The sequence below is a fragment of the Glandiceps talaboti genome, chromosome 3, assembly GCF_964340395.1.
Source record: "Glandiceps talaboti chromosome 3, keGlaTala1.1, whole genome shotgun sequence".
NCBI lineage: Eukaryota > Metazoa > Hemichordata > Enteropneusta > Spengelidae > Glandiceps > Glandiceps talaboti.
This window is the reverse complement of record NC_135551.1, coordinates 27187029-27203603: the sequence shown is the minus strand read 5'-3', so window position 1 is coordinate 27203603 and position 16575 is coordinate 27187029.

Here is a 16575-nt window from a genome sequence, read left to right as displayed (position 1 = left end):
GAACCAATACAACAAAGTATGTTGAAGTGCCTACCCTGTACACCACCAAGTCATCTTTGGTACCCCCCTCTCCATCTTCTTCAAACGTTGGGAATGTTGAGTACAACTGCGATGTCTGTAGACCATCAATTCTGAATGCATCAAACTGACCGAGTTCAATACAGACAGATTTCCTTGCCAACTCATAGTAACCTTCCACATAGCTTGGTCTATCAGTCTCTGTAAACAGTGCTGTATCATGGACAATGTGGGTCCTAAAGTGCTCTGTCTTCAAACTAAATGTATCCAAATTTGACACAGCTGTGAAGAACAAACGTAGAAGATTTCAAACATTATTAAATTTTAAAATACTTTTGATAGAATACATGTACATTTTTATTACATAATCTGAGATTTGAAGAGATGAATGATCAAAATTTTTAAGTGTAACTGTGGAACTCAGTGTTTTCACCTCAGTATGGGAACCGTGGTAACACTGGTCTAGTTTCTATACAGTATCGTTATTATGATTTACACCTCCATGCACAGTTAGAAACCACGTTGGCATCCAGACTATGGTAACACAGAAAGGAAAATCTCTAATAGTTTTAATTACATTGTACTTTATAAACCCTGTTTACAGCGTTGACTGTGATTTTGATAGTTAGTTAGTTAGTTAGTTGCACACTCCAATAGAGAGCTTCGCCACATTCTTATATGCACAACTTCTCCATTGCCCATGATCTCCTGATATTTTCTCTTCAGTTAGCGAGGGTAGTCCAGTGTCTTTCTTAATTTGGTCGGACCAACATTTAGGGGGATGGCCTCTTGGTCGGTGATTTTGATAGCTGTCACCTTATTGTGTATATGGGGAAGGGGAGGGAAGAAGACAACAGCTATCAGAGTCAGTCCGCACTGTAATTTGTAAACAGGCTGGAATTCATGTAAACAGTAGCCCTAGTTTATATATGAAAACAAGAAATGATTTACTTTATAATTAAAAATATTGCGACACGTTAGCTACAATATGTAACTCTTCTCCTGAAATACATTGCAAACATGTTACCCAGAATCTTTTGCTAGTATTAGTAAAACCTACCAGACATAATATCTGAAGTCAGACAAGAAAATATTTCTAAATCTCATCGTTGTCATGCTTCAGAGTTGAACACTTAATTGCAGTATGGACTGACAGTTGAATATAACTGTCGTTTCACTCTCCTCATCCTCACACCAATTATTACATCTTTTGATATTTCTATAATTCTTTGCTATTACACCTACCAGACATAATATCAACACAGACAGCAAGGCAGTATTTCTAAAACTCAAAATGGTCAAGATTTGATTTAGAGTTGAACAAACAATTTCAATATAAAATGATGGATAGAAGAATTATGACTGTCACTTTCATTCTCCCTACTCTCACGTCAATTACTACATCTGTTGATATTTCTATAACCAATAAAACATTCTGCTGACAATTTCAAGAAAAGACTCCTGTCATTCATACATAGTCATAACACATACATGTACATCATAATAGACATTTTGACCCAATTGTATACTAAGAACCCTTACAGTGGCAATAATACAAGAGTATAATTATTATTACAAAACATCTGATTTTCTGTTTGTTTTGCCATCATAAACCTTTCAAATATACATTCATTTGTCATACTTTTCAATATTTTCACACACAAAAACAACAGAGCAGTTTTCATTTATGGATAATTTTGGTCCTATACATTGTATTGTAAGGAATATATAATAAATAGATCTATTTCAGGAAGTGTGTACAAAACCTGTGAATGATTGACCTAGGAACGAACTCTCTGGAAACCATGGTTCCCATGGTTACAATTAGTGCCTGCAGCTACCAGTACAAATATTCCATATGTAATTTTCCCTATTATTAGTATAATAAAGCACTGGGATTGTAAAATCTATCTGTGTTCCACAGGTTTTTAAACTCCCACCATCAAACATACCCCGGTATGCCAGAAGAAGGTATAGCAATGGGCTTCATGTTTGTCCTTCTGTCTGTACAAATGTATGTATGTCCACAGGTATTTATTTGTCTGCTATCCTTGGGACAATTTGTTTTATAAACATTGTATAAAGGTATATGCGTCATATGCACATCACTTTACTTTACTTTATACTATTACAGGTCTTTTCCTCAAAACTATTGTTCAGTGTAAAGGAAAATATGTATGGTTCTTTTCCTAGTCACAAAGGTGTTTGGCACATGTACACTATTCCCTTATATGAAAACATGATACACCAGATACATGTATCTTCTGGAAACCATGGCAACCATTAAAGAATGCATTTACTGATATATGTACACCATATACAACATGTAGAACTGTGTTTATTTCCTTCATATACTGTACACATACAAATGTACATGTGTCACATTGTGTATTTAAAGCAGGCCTGCCCAAGACTTAGCATAATAACTGATAGTTTGTATGGCTTTAGTTTGATGATGACACAAATGTGTTTGCATGTACCTGAATAGAGCTGTCTGACAAGTTAATTAATGTGTTTGTATGACCCTCATCATACTGCTAAGTAATTACCACCGTAGACTTACATGTACATGTACAGGTGTCATTGTAATGCATCATAACAACAAGGAAAGAAAACCTAATCTGGATAATAATGTCTGTTTTTGTGTAAGACTTCCAATTTGAAGGTCTGAAATTCTTGCTAAGATTTAAAAAAAAAATTGTGTAGTTCCGATTATGTTCAATTTTACAATAGGTGGGGTAGGTAGATTTTTTATTTTATTTCATTATATATTTTTTTCATGTGTGAGTGTCTAGTTCAGGTTTTTCCAAATGGTCTCTGTGTTATTTATTTCTTCCTATCAGATGTACAGCCATTATAGAGTGGAAGAATAGTTTTAAATTGTCTTTTTAAGATGATGTCAGTTTCCTCACCCACTATTTCCAGTGAGACTTCATGATTTTATTATTATTTTTCTCGAATATGTAAAAAAAAAAGTTTAGGGTTGGCGTGAAAAACTAGGTGGGGGTCGGGTAACTGGAACCAAACAACTTTTTTATTTGGCCTAACTGGAATTAAGGTGTATTTTATTTCAAGTATATATTGTAGAACTGGACAGTTTGGATCATTGATAACTACAGAGCATTTTCTGATACTTGCTATAAATTGGATGTATTTTATTTTGTGTATATTAAATAATTTAATTGTAGAATTGAGCAGCTATGAATCCATGATGACAACAACTTGGCATTTTCTGATTAATTGAGTGTGAAATGGATTGACCATACGAAATGTTGAATTTCAAGGTCATTATTTGCATAAAATGCACAAAATACAGAACTCCAAGTAACCGTTTTAATAGAGGGTGCCCCATCTGAAGAAACTGTAATATTTGCTGTTACAGATACATAAGTAATACAATCAACATATCGTGACAAGACTGTAGATACACAGGTATACAGGTGTTGAGGTCCACATCATAAGACTGGCTAATACCACTAAGCCTACTAATGTTGTTGATTCTAATAACTACAATATCAATATTAAACCACTTAAATTAACAAGCCTATAAATAGACATGGCAATAACATATTGCATCATGCAGAAGTAAACACAACCATTAAAAACACCTTACTGTCTTTCAAACAAAATACCGTGTTATTTTTCGGAGTCCAATTGATTGCAATTCTGTTTATGATGTAAAGTAATACATACAGTTTTATTATACTAAAAACATCATCAAATCTGTTATTTTGACAATTTAAATAGGATTAAGGACTATAAATGTAAATCCATCGAATGAAACTTTACCATAAAGCTATTAAATACTTGGGAATTCAAAACAATGGAAAGTAAAGAGTTTGAGGTGCACACATTGTTAGTGGTTACATTCTTGCATAAATTATCTATTAAACTTTCCAAAATCCCTCTACCTACTTTCAATGGAATGTTCGGTGGTGTCTATATTTTCGTCCCTACATTCCTTGAAGCATTGTTTTGTAAAACTGCAACAATTTCTCGTTTTGAAACAGAGATTAAAAGTCACTGTTGTTGAGTTCCAAGCGTTCAATGTACATTCAATATACATGCAATGTATATGTTCCAACATGAGTGAATTCGTGTGTCATCGTACACTGTCAGTGAAACATACTCTATCATGCCAGTACACAAACATGTTTTCACCATTCATAATCCACTATTTCAATGGCCAAGAAGTACCCTAGTTTTATCTACACCAAATCTGTAACTTAATCCTTTCAACTATTTGTAGAACACCTTTCTAAAGTATTGTCCTATGACCTACATACATGTACAGTTATAATACACACAGTCAACATTTTTCCAAGCAATGTTTTCACTGGCTCTATCTTTGATACTAGCCTATGCAAGAAAGAAGGCCACACAATGGCTAGCGTAACTGTCAAATGACTAGATCTGAATTTCCACATTGGTCATTCTGCATAACTTTGACTGCACACGACATTGCAAAGTCACAGATCAGGTCATTAGACAGACTAGCTCTAACTTGGTGGTCACACTCTCCTGTAAACCATGGAAAGGCTTAGTATATGTTTTGTACAGAGTATTGCCCCAGGCTGACAACTTACAGCTTGCATAGCCTGGAATCTATACTTGCAAAGACTAGAAATTTCACTACCTAAAACTTCTTTATTCTGTTGAACAAGAGAACATGGATTATATTGCTAGCTTGCCCTAAAACTTGCAAATGGTACTGGATTAGAATTTCATTTCTCCCTAACACCTTGGATGCATTTTTCTATCCCAGAGACTGTCATTGGCTTTCAAATCTAGCACTTCTCCATCACTAGAATAGAAAACTACAATGTAATTTGATGAGTCTCGAGGCTAGTATTTTTCAGTTCTATTTTGAAAACATTTCTCTCTAAGAAGTAGTCCAAATTAACTACTCTAGATGCTATCCGTGGCTTCAAATCTGAAGTGGAGAGAGATCTTGCGATTCAACACCACAGATAGCCCAAGACTGAAATTACCAGACTATTGGCATCTTATAATAACACACTGAGAACCATTAGCCATGTTAGCAGCTATGTTGGACATTACTTTGAACTTACAATCGCATTTACTGTGTTGTAAAATTTATTCTGCCATATCTATTGATGTCATTAATGTTCATTTACTGTGTGTTGTAAAATTTAGCCAGCCATAGCTATTGATTTCATTAAGCCTGACACCCTATTACCAAACCCAGATACTGAAAACACCATTTATATTCTAAATAGGGAACTATTGATTTTGACAGTAACTGCAGTGTGTGTCATACATACATGTACATCCATTTGGTCAACTGACCGACTTATGTGAACAAATGTTCATACCATTTTTTAAGTCAAATTTTTTGAAGTTTTGATCAAATTTAAAACACATTTTGATACCAATCTATAAGTTAAAATCATATTTACAATTCCTATGTAAAACCAAATTCACATGTACCAAAATTTTAGTAAAATGTAAGAATTTAAAAAAAATTCTTTTTGGCAATACTGTCTGAATAGGTTATTGGTCTGCCATATTTAATGTGAACAGAATCAATCAAATCTCTGGGTCAAAATGCCAGACAATACAAAATTCAGAAACTGAATATACACAATTAATATTGAAAATAGACTGAGGTTTGTCATATGATATTCACTCTTTCATATGATTACTTATAATTATGGTGGAAATATAAAACATTAATTTTGTAACTGTATACATATTAACCTGTAATATACAAATATGTTCCTCTTCAATGTTGATGTCACGTCATGTTTCTGTGGTTTTGTTACCATGTCCATATTATCTGCTACAAAATTCATTGAGTTAATTTTGTATCCAAATTTGCCTAATTGCATACAGAATGGATAGCCATAGCCCAGTAACATGGTCTAGGTGGTACTATCTAAAAGATAGAGAAGCTCTATAGTGTTGAAGTTTGAGTAGTGCAGAGACTTGCATTGGTGTAACTATCTCAAGAAGCTCTCCACACACATTCCTGTCCTTGTAACTGAGATTGAGCTCCTTGAGATTGTAAACCAACACAAATCTCTGGGCTAGGGTAGACACTTTTTGAGTTTAAATTACTTCAAACATGTCTGCATTATGCTTCAGTTAGGTTTTTGAACCTTTATACAAGTTAGAAGTCTGTAAGATACAGCATTCTATCAGCTACATGTACCATTCGCTGGTTTAGAAGTCTGACAGGACTGAACAACATGTCTCATCCTATAGTCTATCCACACTTGAACTTGAGGGTAACTTTGACGAGAACCCCAATTAAAAGATGAAGGGGAAATTATCATATATTGTAAATGTACGTTGTATATCACACAACACTGTTAGAACTGAAATTTCATAACGGGTTGGAACTTGATATCATAGCAGCTATATGGTATGGTATGATATGATATGATATATGGTGTTATTCAGCCCTAATCATGGACTCAGGATTCCCTGTCAATGAAGTAGTATCTGGCAGGGTGTTATGGCACATCTTACATTGTATCTTAAAAGACTTGTACCAAGGTTGTCACTTTGACCAGAAATATTTTCCCATCAGGGAAATGTGTTAACTCAAATATGCCACTGAATTTTATGACCAGTAAATTACTGTCACCAGTGAAATACATAATTATGTACAGTCTTAGCAGTCTCGCTCTAGTAGACAGGATGGATTTGAGGTTACCAAACTATACACTACATGTATATGTTAACTTTATCATATCTACAGTAGAGACTTGGATATCTGGCTTGAGAAATATCGTTCACCAAGTCAGTATGTTGAGTCAGATATAGGCAAGCCTCTGAGCTAACCTATGATGCAATTCATAGTAATTTTATTTCATTTTTTGTGCATCACATGAATATAAACACAGGTTAATCAACTTGTTCACAAGACCATTGTACACAATTTATTTATGTAAGTCCATCCAATTTGTGAAAATATTTATGACAGATAATACCAGTACATGGTCTGTTGAACACAATATGAAAACAAAAAGGCAACTGAGTTGATATTATTAACCTTATCCACCACAATGAGTGGAGTCTTTTTATTCACCATGTTTTTACAATAATTTAATACCTAATATATTTTTTACAACTTGTTTTTTTTTAGAAGTGATTGCTGATCATTTTACACTTGTACAGTCTTCTGCTAAGGTTTAGAAACCATGGTAACGGATGTTAGGATAACTGGTAAACATTCAGTTTCCTTTATCATAACTTTGGTAAGATTCAGTGTAAATACAGTAGGCAACTCAGGTAGATTTTACTTGCTACAACCATGGAGCCTGATGGAGGATAGATTCTATTCTGTAAATGTCGTAAAAATAAAATTCCTCTAGTACTATGTACTTCACTCTTTATTTTATGACATGGTAAATATACTATATTTTATTGATAGTTATAGCCATTAATACAAGAAATATTGTTCCTATAACTCATAATATTTGGATTTAATATTGGTTAATTATGACTAAATTTCACTTTCCTATTTTATGATGCAATAAATCTAATAAACACACATACTGATACAGAAATTTGTAGCACTTCATGGTACATTCCAGTCATCTGAGCCAGTCTGTATACACACACCATTCCTAAGCTGTTAACATTCATCATACAATCAATGCATTCATTGTACGTTTTGTGAAATGTCAATTTTTTCAACAATAGTAAGTCACTTTTACCATTGTTGGACACTGTTGGTTGGTATGCCATATGGTGTCTATTGGCCTTAGATGTCCTGTGTGTACAGTGTACCACTCCTGTAGTCGGTGAATAGAAATCTACCTAGGAAAGCTGTTTTTTTGTGGTGCAGAAATTTTACCTTTTGTGCAAATTTTTAAATTTTTTATTGACACATAAGACTGCTTGAAAATTGTTGAAGTTGATACAATCTTGATACATTTGACTAAAATCTAAAAATATAATATTAGCAGCTACAAGCAGGTTCCTGCTGTAAAATATACCTGAGCTAACATGGTACATGTACATTACAAGGGCTGCTATGAAAATTTGAGACAATGTAGAGGCGACTGAAATTTTTCCAAAATTACCCCTTTTGTTATCCATGCTCAAAACCTCAACAAAAACACCAGTGTGAGCTCTTAAGCCTCTTACATAAACAATTACTGATATTACAGTAAAATGAATTGACAATTAATTTTACTGTAATATCATTTGGTGTTATGATGAGAGAATGCAAAATGGAAAAATAAAATGAATATTACAGGTACCCTTCATTCCAATAAGATGAAACTGTGCTGAATTTTAATCAAATTACATGTTATTCTATTGTGCACAAAAACAATGTAACAGTTTGAGACTGAATGTACAGATACTACCATAAAAGGGTGTTGAGTTATGATACAAATGTAGTTGTTTGTAGTGTGATGCAAGATAACAATGTACATCCATTACCATAAAAGGGTGTTGTTGTATGATAGCTATTTGTAGTGTGATGTACTGTGATGCAAGACAGCAACACAGCAGTGTGAATATACAGACGCTACCCTATAAGAGTGTTGTGTTGTGTTTGTTGTGTGGTGCAAGACAACACAGCAGTGTGATATAGACACTACCTTAAAAGGGTGTTGAGTTTGTTGTGCGATGTAAGACAACAACACTGCAGTGTGAATATACAGACACTACCATAAAAGGGTGTTGAGTTTGTTGTGTGATGTAAGACAACAACACAGCAGTGTGACTATACAGACACTACCATAAAAGGGTGTTGATTTTGTTGAGTGATGTAAGACAACAATACTGTAGTGTGAACATACAGACACTACCATAAAAGGGTGTTGATTTTGTTGAGTGATGCAAGACAACAATACTGCAGTGTGAACATACAGACACTACCAACCATATAAGGAGTGTTGTGTAATGGTGGATGTTTTCTCTAGAGCCTACAGCACCAGTTGGCCTTAGAAAGTGATCTACTCAATCAAACTCATTTTCATTTTCACTATGTACTGTCAACACCTTCACTATAATAATGATTTTAATTCCTAGTAAAAGGACACAACTGGCAGAATCCTCTGAGGCATAAGTCTTTGTTATATACAGTAAGTAGATAAAATCTACACCAGTACCCTAGATTTGGATCCCAATACAGTCCCTTCCAACATCACATTTGAAATGTAAAAGAAACTGAAATTTACGAAATTTTTCACTTTCTGTTCCTTACGTCCAATTTCAATATTTAATAATCAAACACTTAAATTTTTAGAATGTTTTAAAAATTTTACTAGATAACCTAAACTTTCATACATGGGTTGGAAATCCTAAGAGACTTAATTCTTTGTTGTGAGTGGTAAGTAGGTAAAATCTACCAAAGTCCCTTGAGCTTTTGATCGCAATACTAGTCCCTTTAAAAATTACAGTCCAACTTCAATTGAAGAGGAAACTGAAATGATGAAATTGTTCGCCTTCTGTTTCCTGGTTCCATTTGTCAATTATGTATATTTATATTAATTTGTGTGTTTGGTGAAGAAAATCAAAATTCAAGAAAAGGTCTTTGGAAAGCATACAGTTAAACCACTTGGTAACAAACCAAATCTTCTATACTTAGTAACAGACTGAATCTTGTAGAACAAAAGCATTTATTTTGTTTATTACATCACAGGTCTGTTGAAGGGAAAGCTAACAACTACTCACTGAGCCTAGCAAACAAAAGCTCTTGAACAAATTGCTTTCTCCCGAGAGGTTGAAAACTAAACCTTTGTTTTGTCAAACTATGAATGGTATATAATCGCCTACATGCCTATTTTCCAAGACTTTTACTTGCATGTTAGTTTTATGGTAGGTAGTGTGTAGGATTCATTCAACATTCAACTACCCACGCAGGTGTTAGCTATGGGTTACACTGTTACCTTTACAAAGCCAAGCAATTGTTTTGAGGGTTGGCCATACTTGAAACAAATACTACAATTCAAATTCTTTTTGAATCACCAAAAATTTTTTTTTTTGTGTGTCCAAACTTTCAAAAGTTTCAGAAATCGTTCTGTAACTACCAATTGTACTGATATAGTAGTTGACTAACTGGTAAACGGCCATAGGCCAAACTGCATGTCGAAAATTTCAACAAAATTTCATTTTCTCTCCTGTAAAATCAGCCATCCAATATCCTATAAACCCTATTGATAACTGAAAAGAAAGCTGTATTTTGACTTCACTGACTCCTAACCACAAAGTTGATGTAGTTGTTTAAATGCCAAGTGTCGGTCACACTGGACTAACGCCATCATTGTATTGACAGCTTAAAAGGCAATTCATCATTTTGACCTCCATTTAAACCGAAACATTAACTGTAATAATCTCTGCTTTGACAAAGCCTGTTTAAATCTAAAATTGATCAATTGTGAGTTCACTTATACACTCTGGCATATTCATAATCCCAGACAGCCACGGCAAATCTACAACATATTTTCAAACATTTCATCAAAAACTCTTTAATTCAGCAAAATTTAAGTCATTTTCAATTTCAAAAATGTGTACAAACGTAATTTATGCTGTAATTTTGTACTGAAAAAGTTTATTTCAGTTTGAAAACTGCGTTTGGAATGTTCAGGTACTTATATTGGTAATACAGAATAGAGTCTTTTTTTTACAAGCTAAAGCACTTACAATGTGACCCCTCTACCCCAGTAAGACCATCAATCACAATCTAACACAATAAAGGATTCTAAGCCTACATACAATTTGAGAGTTTGCCTGCCTTTCTTGTCATTTCTAACTTCATAAAAAGTCTTTTGAAACACAAAAGCTTCCTACATAGACCAAAGTACAAACCATGCTGTACATGATTAAATAAATACACTGCAGATCACAGGGCATGGAGGACCAATGGGAAGGGTCAGTCCATCTGGCTAGACAAAATATCTGGGGTCACTGGCGTATGTACAAAGGTTTGCTTCGCAAAATGAACAAAGCAAGACCAATGTAAAAAGGACTTTGGAGCATATTGCACACATGTCCAGTATTTTGTGTCAATAATCAACTGTAATTCTACCATTTGGTTCCTGTCAAATGACATACACTACAAGTCAGGCATTTTATTAAAGAAAATCTCAATATAACTTGAAGTGCTAAGGCCTGTGACTATGATGCACAGTACTGGTTATATCATGGCGCCATTTTATTCTACTTCTTTGGCCACTTGGATGGCTGTAGAATCTCACTGACAGGTGAGAACATTCATCTTGTATAGTTCATGACTAGGGATATTGTATATACTGACAGACAGCCAGACAACAGAACATACATTTTGTAGGTAGGACAGTCATACAACCAACGACAGTGCTGCAGTGTAGACATTTGTATGCTAGCAGTCATGCAATGACAGTGCTGTAGTGTAGACATTTGCATACTAGCAGTCATGCAATGACAGTGCTGCAGTGTAGACACTTTTACACTGACAGTGTAGTGTAAACATTTTGTACAGGCAGTCATATGACACTGTGACAGTCCTGTAGTATAGATATTTTGTAGCCAAACAGAAATAGATGACACAAAACATGGACAAAGATACTGAACAAACTAAGCAACAGAAAAATACAACTACCTGTATGAACTTATAGTTGTATTTCTGTTTGTCAGTTTGTTCAATATAGTACAAACCAACAAATTGAAAGACTGGCATACAACACCAGTAATAGTCAACAGAATTTACTCCGGTCATTGGACTAGTTTTACTGTGTTATATAGTACATCACACCAGTCCTGAAGTGTACAGTTATTGCACATTTCAAGTAACAATACATGGTCCAATGTAAATACACAGTATGTGATGCTCAGACCAATAACTGATACACTATCACACATGCCATCATTCTCATAATGGATATCCTAGCTACAAACATGAAAACAAGTACAATGTATTTGTGGTTTCCATTACTACCACCCAGCTACTGGTCAGGGGGCTACACTCTCCTACACTCTGTGTGTGTGTGTGTGTGTGTGTGTGTGTGTGTGTGTGTGTGTGTGTGTGTGTGTGTGTGTGTGTGTGTGTGTGTGTGTGTGTGTGTGAGCATACATACATCTGTATGAATACATACGGATACATGCAATATAAACGACATAGTCGTGTACATTATGCTTGCAAGGAATCTACATCATGTACTATATGTACATGTTGCATACATGTACATGTCAATTTGTACTGTGTGTGTCTATAAGTTTGGGGTAATTTTGTAGGGCTATAAAGGCAAATATAAATCCCTGTAGATGGTCAGTATGACATCTACAATGTGTAGATGTCTGAATGTGACATCATTTGATACAATACATGTATATAGCCCATGCTTTGTTGTTATTGTTGGACAACACAAGACAGATTTTAGTGACATGTTTTAATGTTTGACTTGGTCGATTAGGTAGCCAGGTGTTTGGTAACAACTCTCAACATTCCTCAAATCCAAAGTTTCAAATTAACATTAATAACAATCTCTAGGTATCTACTGAAATAATTACACTTTTAGGTATTTTGGTGACCTTGGTACCCACAAACTTTTTATGAAAAAGAGCCTAACTACACAGAAATCTGAATTTTTTGAGTCCAAAATCAACCACTTTGTGATACTAGTCTTTCAGTTGGCTTCCACTTTCTGAAGAGTCACTCTCGACAATTTCCACCATAGAAACAAAATCAGAAAATTAGACATACGTCATATGCAGCAGAAACATAGTTCACACTCTGAAGAATTCCTATGTTGTGGTCAAATTTTTGTAATTGAGTTGTGTGGAAGTGTGCCAATCATTAAAAAATTCAGTTCATTTTTACATTGTGCATGTACCAAGGAGAGACATTGAAATACAGTAGATTACTTGAAACAACATGCTCTCACTTGGTTGCAGTTTAGTTTAAAATCACAAGAGAAAAGTTCACAAACTGACCATTAACATTCTACCATCTACATCTCTCTACCAGAAATTGACTTTAAATAATTTCTGCTATGGACTGGAAATAGCTGAAAACTCAGTGGCCTTTTCATGAACACTGTAGCGTGATATTACACCTAACACGAACAGGAAAGGGACCAACCCATGGTACATATCACTTGATTGTGAATGGCAAAGTTCCAAGTTTTTCTAGTTGACAGTACAGCCACTGTTTTCACAACATATACACCACCAATAACTAGAACAGAACACAGTAATTTATGCAACAGATGGAACACCTAAACTTTTTAATATACGAAGCATGTAGTCTAATATATAAATTATATGTACCAGCTGACTGTCCTTTGGTCCAAATTGGAAAACTCTGTAGTGAATTATGTGGAAGAAGGACCTAATGCTTATATCACACCCTCCTTGGTTGCCCAGTCTTGCACACCATAACAATAACATACAGTTTAATTTAAACAACAGGTCGACAGTAACCATAATTTACAACTGGATATTTAAATCTGCCGGAACAACAAGTAGTGAACTCTATGCAAAATTGATGAATGATATATTATATATGACACCCCCATCTCCCTAGTCTAGTGCTATCCTTCATTGAGATTCCTCTTTCATTATAGACTATGTTGGCTTCCAGACTACCACCCCCCTCCTCCCCCCAACCAAATCTTAATGCAGAATACAGAAAGTCTATACTGAAGAAACAGGTACATGTATCCCGGGCATCTCAAAAATGAGTGTTGTCATCTTGACGTTTATTCTTGGCAAGTTTTAGAAAGGTGGTTTTTAACTGATTCCACTAAATCAATTTAAAACTAATCAAAAATATTGTTTCCTTACTCTGGAATCATATCTTGTAGTAGTTCTATCACTTTGGTGCCTGTAGGGACATGGGGAATTGACCTGGAATCAATTCAGATTTCCATGTGTGGCTACAGTGATTATGACTATCTATGATAATAGACATGAATAATCATTATCATTTATCTTCCAGACCAGGTCTTGATTTTGTTTACACTTGCAGTGTAGATTTATCACATCTGGTGGGCTCACAGGGTGAAAATTTACAGACATGGTACCATGTGCTATAGTGGAATACATGACAGACTCAGATTCAGAGGGTGATCTTTTACTGACATACATTTGTATGGTACCATGTGCTAGAGTGGAACACAGGACAGATTGAGAGGGTGAACCTTTACTGAGATGGTATAACAGGCATAGTGGAACACATGGCAGACTCAGAATGAGAGGATGAACCTACCAATACCATGTGCTTGAGTGGAAGACAGGACAGATTGAGAAGGTGACCCTTTACAGGCATGGTACCATGTGCTATAATGGAACACAGGACAGATTGAGAGGGTGAACCTTGAATGATGGTACCATGTGCTATAGTGGAACACATGGCAGTCTACTCTGTTTCTCTTCATATAGATTGTAGTTTGTAGTGTCTGGCTAGTCTCACACCTATCATAGTTTGTGTATGGAGTGTGAAATACTTTATAGTCGTGGTTTATAGAGTAAAGTCTGTATCTATCGATTACACATTGTTTATGTCACTTCTCACTGGGATTTTTCTCCTGTCACCCAAGAAATGATAGTAAGCATATGCTGAGATAGTGTAAGTGTGCAAGAAACAATAAGCAAAAAGATTCATGAATGACCTGGCCTACATTGTTGTAGTTTTCACAAATCTTTGATTAAGTAGTGCTACTACAAAGAAGTCGAGTAGATTGCCACACACCACTACTAACCTTCAGTCCAAGCTTTTCCATTTTAACAATATTATGACATAAAATTTCCTTTATAGTAAAGCATGTCTTTCTACATAGTACTTCATATAGGTTATACACTCTATTCAATACATTCATAGTGTACGACTTATTACCCAATAACACCAGTAACAAATCAGTTTTATACTTTGTTCACAACACTACAACAAACTTAAAATCCACCCACAATTTTGAACATGAACAATCTGAATGTTTTATCTATAGCATCTTCTTAATCTTCTTGCCAGAATCCATAATTTTGATAGGGTGCCCCACTTCAAGTGAAGTACATTGTACAGAGCATTTTATAAATACAAATGTACCATGTGTATAACTTTAATCACTAATACAGGAAAGCATGGATTCCTTGCTAAAAAGTTACTTAAGGTCCCTAAAAAGTAAAAAGATGGCTGACATTTTGAGTTAAGGCTCTTTACAAATGGTGGAAGTATGTATGATGGATTCCATGTTGTTTTCTTGACCATGAGTTTAACTGAAAACACTTACAACTGACTGTGTACATTCTTTTTACTATCAAACTGTCAGCCAACACTGGGTCCAAGGCTAATGGTGAATTGGTACTAGTACCAAAATAAACATGTCAACACAACCAACTTGAATTCTTGCAACTTGTTTTGATACACGGTAATGAGAAATGTGAGTAACACAGCTACATACCATGTACAATAGGGAGAAAACAAAGTCAATAGACATTGAGTGAGTGAAAGATACTTGTACTTTGATAGTCAATGGTAAATTACAAGTCAATGACTCAACACATTGGTATTAAACAATCTCTGTCACTACACTTACATGTACATGTATGGAGCTATCTTGGAACCTATACTTTATAGCCCAAAGACTTAGCTATCTGGCTTTACAATGTCAGTCACCAAAACAGCCAGTATGTGACAGACATATAGCCAAGTCTCTGGGCTAAAGCTTTGAAACACACCATATATAAATGTCTTTTCATGTATTATTACATGTTAATGTATGAGGTTTATCTGTAAAAAGCAGTGTTTTTAATAGAAATTTGTCTACTTGAGTTTCACCACTATTTTATTATACACCAAATAGTTCAGAAATATTTACAAATGTTACTATGTTCTTCTGGTATGCTTAATATATATACCAAAGGTTGCAAAGCACAGATGAAATAAGTAAAACAAAAAGAAGAAGTTTAACAACAAACTGGATGGTAGCTTAGAATTTAAAATTTGATGAATTTATCGATCACATGGCATACACTGTCACTGTAATAATATCTTGTGTCATAATCCCATTCTGGTCTAATCAACCCTCTCTTCACCGAAGTGGTGGCTGATAGGGTGGCCTGACATTTCTTATCTTACAGACTAGAGGCTAATGCAGTCAAACAGACAGAGTTTAGATACTGAGTTAAGCTGCCGGGAAATAACACTTTAATTGGCAAATAATCCAATTAGTCACAGTGTATGCAGGATACTGGTTGCTGACATAGATATTCTGAGAATATTGACTTACTCCATAATCACTCAGGAAATAAACTAAAGTATAGTTTGTTGGTACATTTCCTTTCAGTGAACACTTTCACTTTTGTTCACTAAAATAAACAAGGAAGCTGAGGGATTTACAAAGATATCAAGTTTTGATAGCCATTTGGTAAGTGTCTTCAAATTGACAACTTTATATACATCTATGGGCAAATTGTACATGCACATATAAACTATGACATCATCTACATGCAGAGAGATGGAGAGAGAGAAAGAAAAAGAGACACACGCAGAGAGACAGACACAGACAGGTGGAAATACATGTAGACAGAGACAGACCGACAAAGACACAGACACTGACAGAGATAGCGATAGACAGACAGTGAACAGAGACAGAC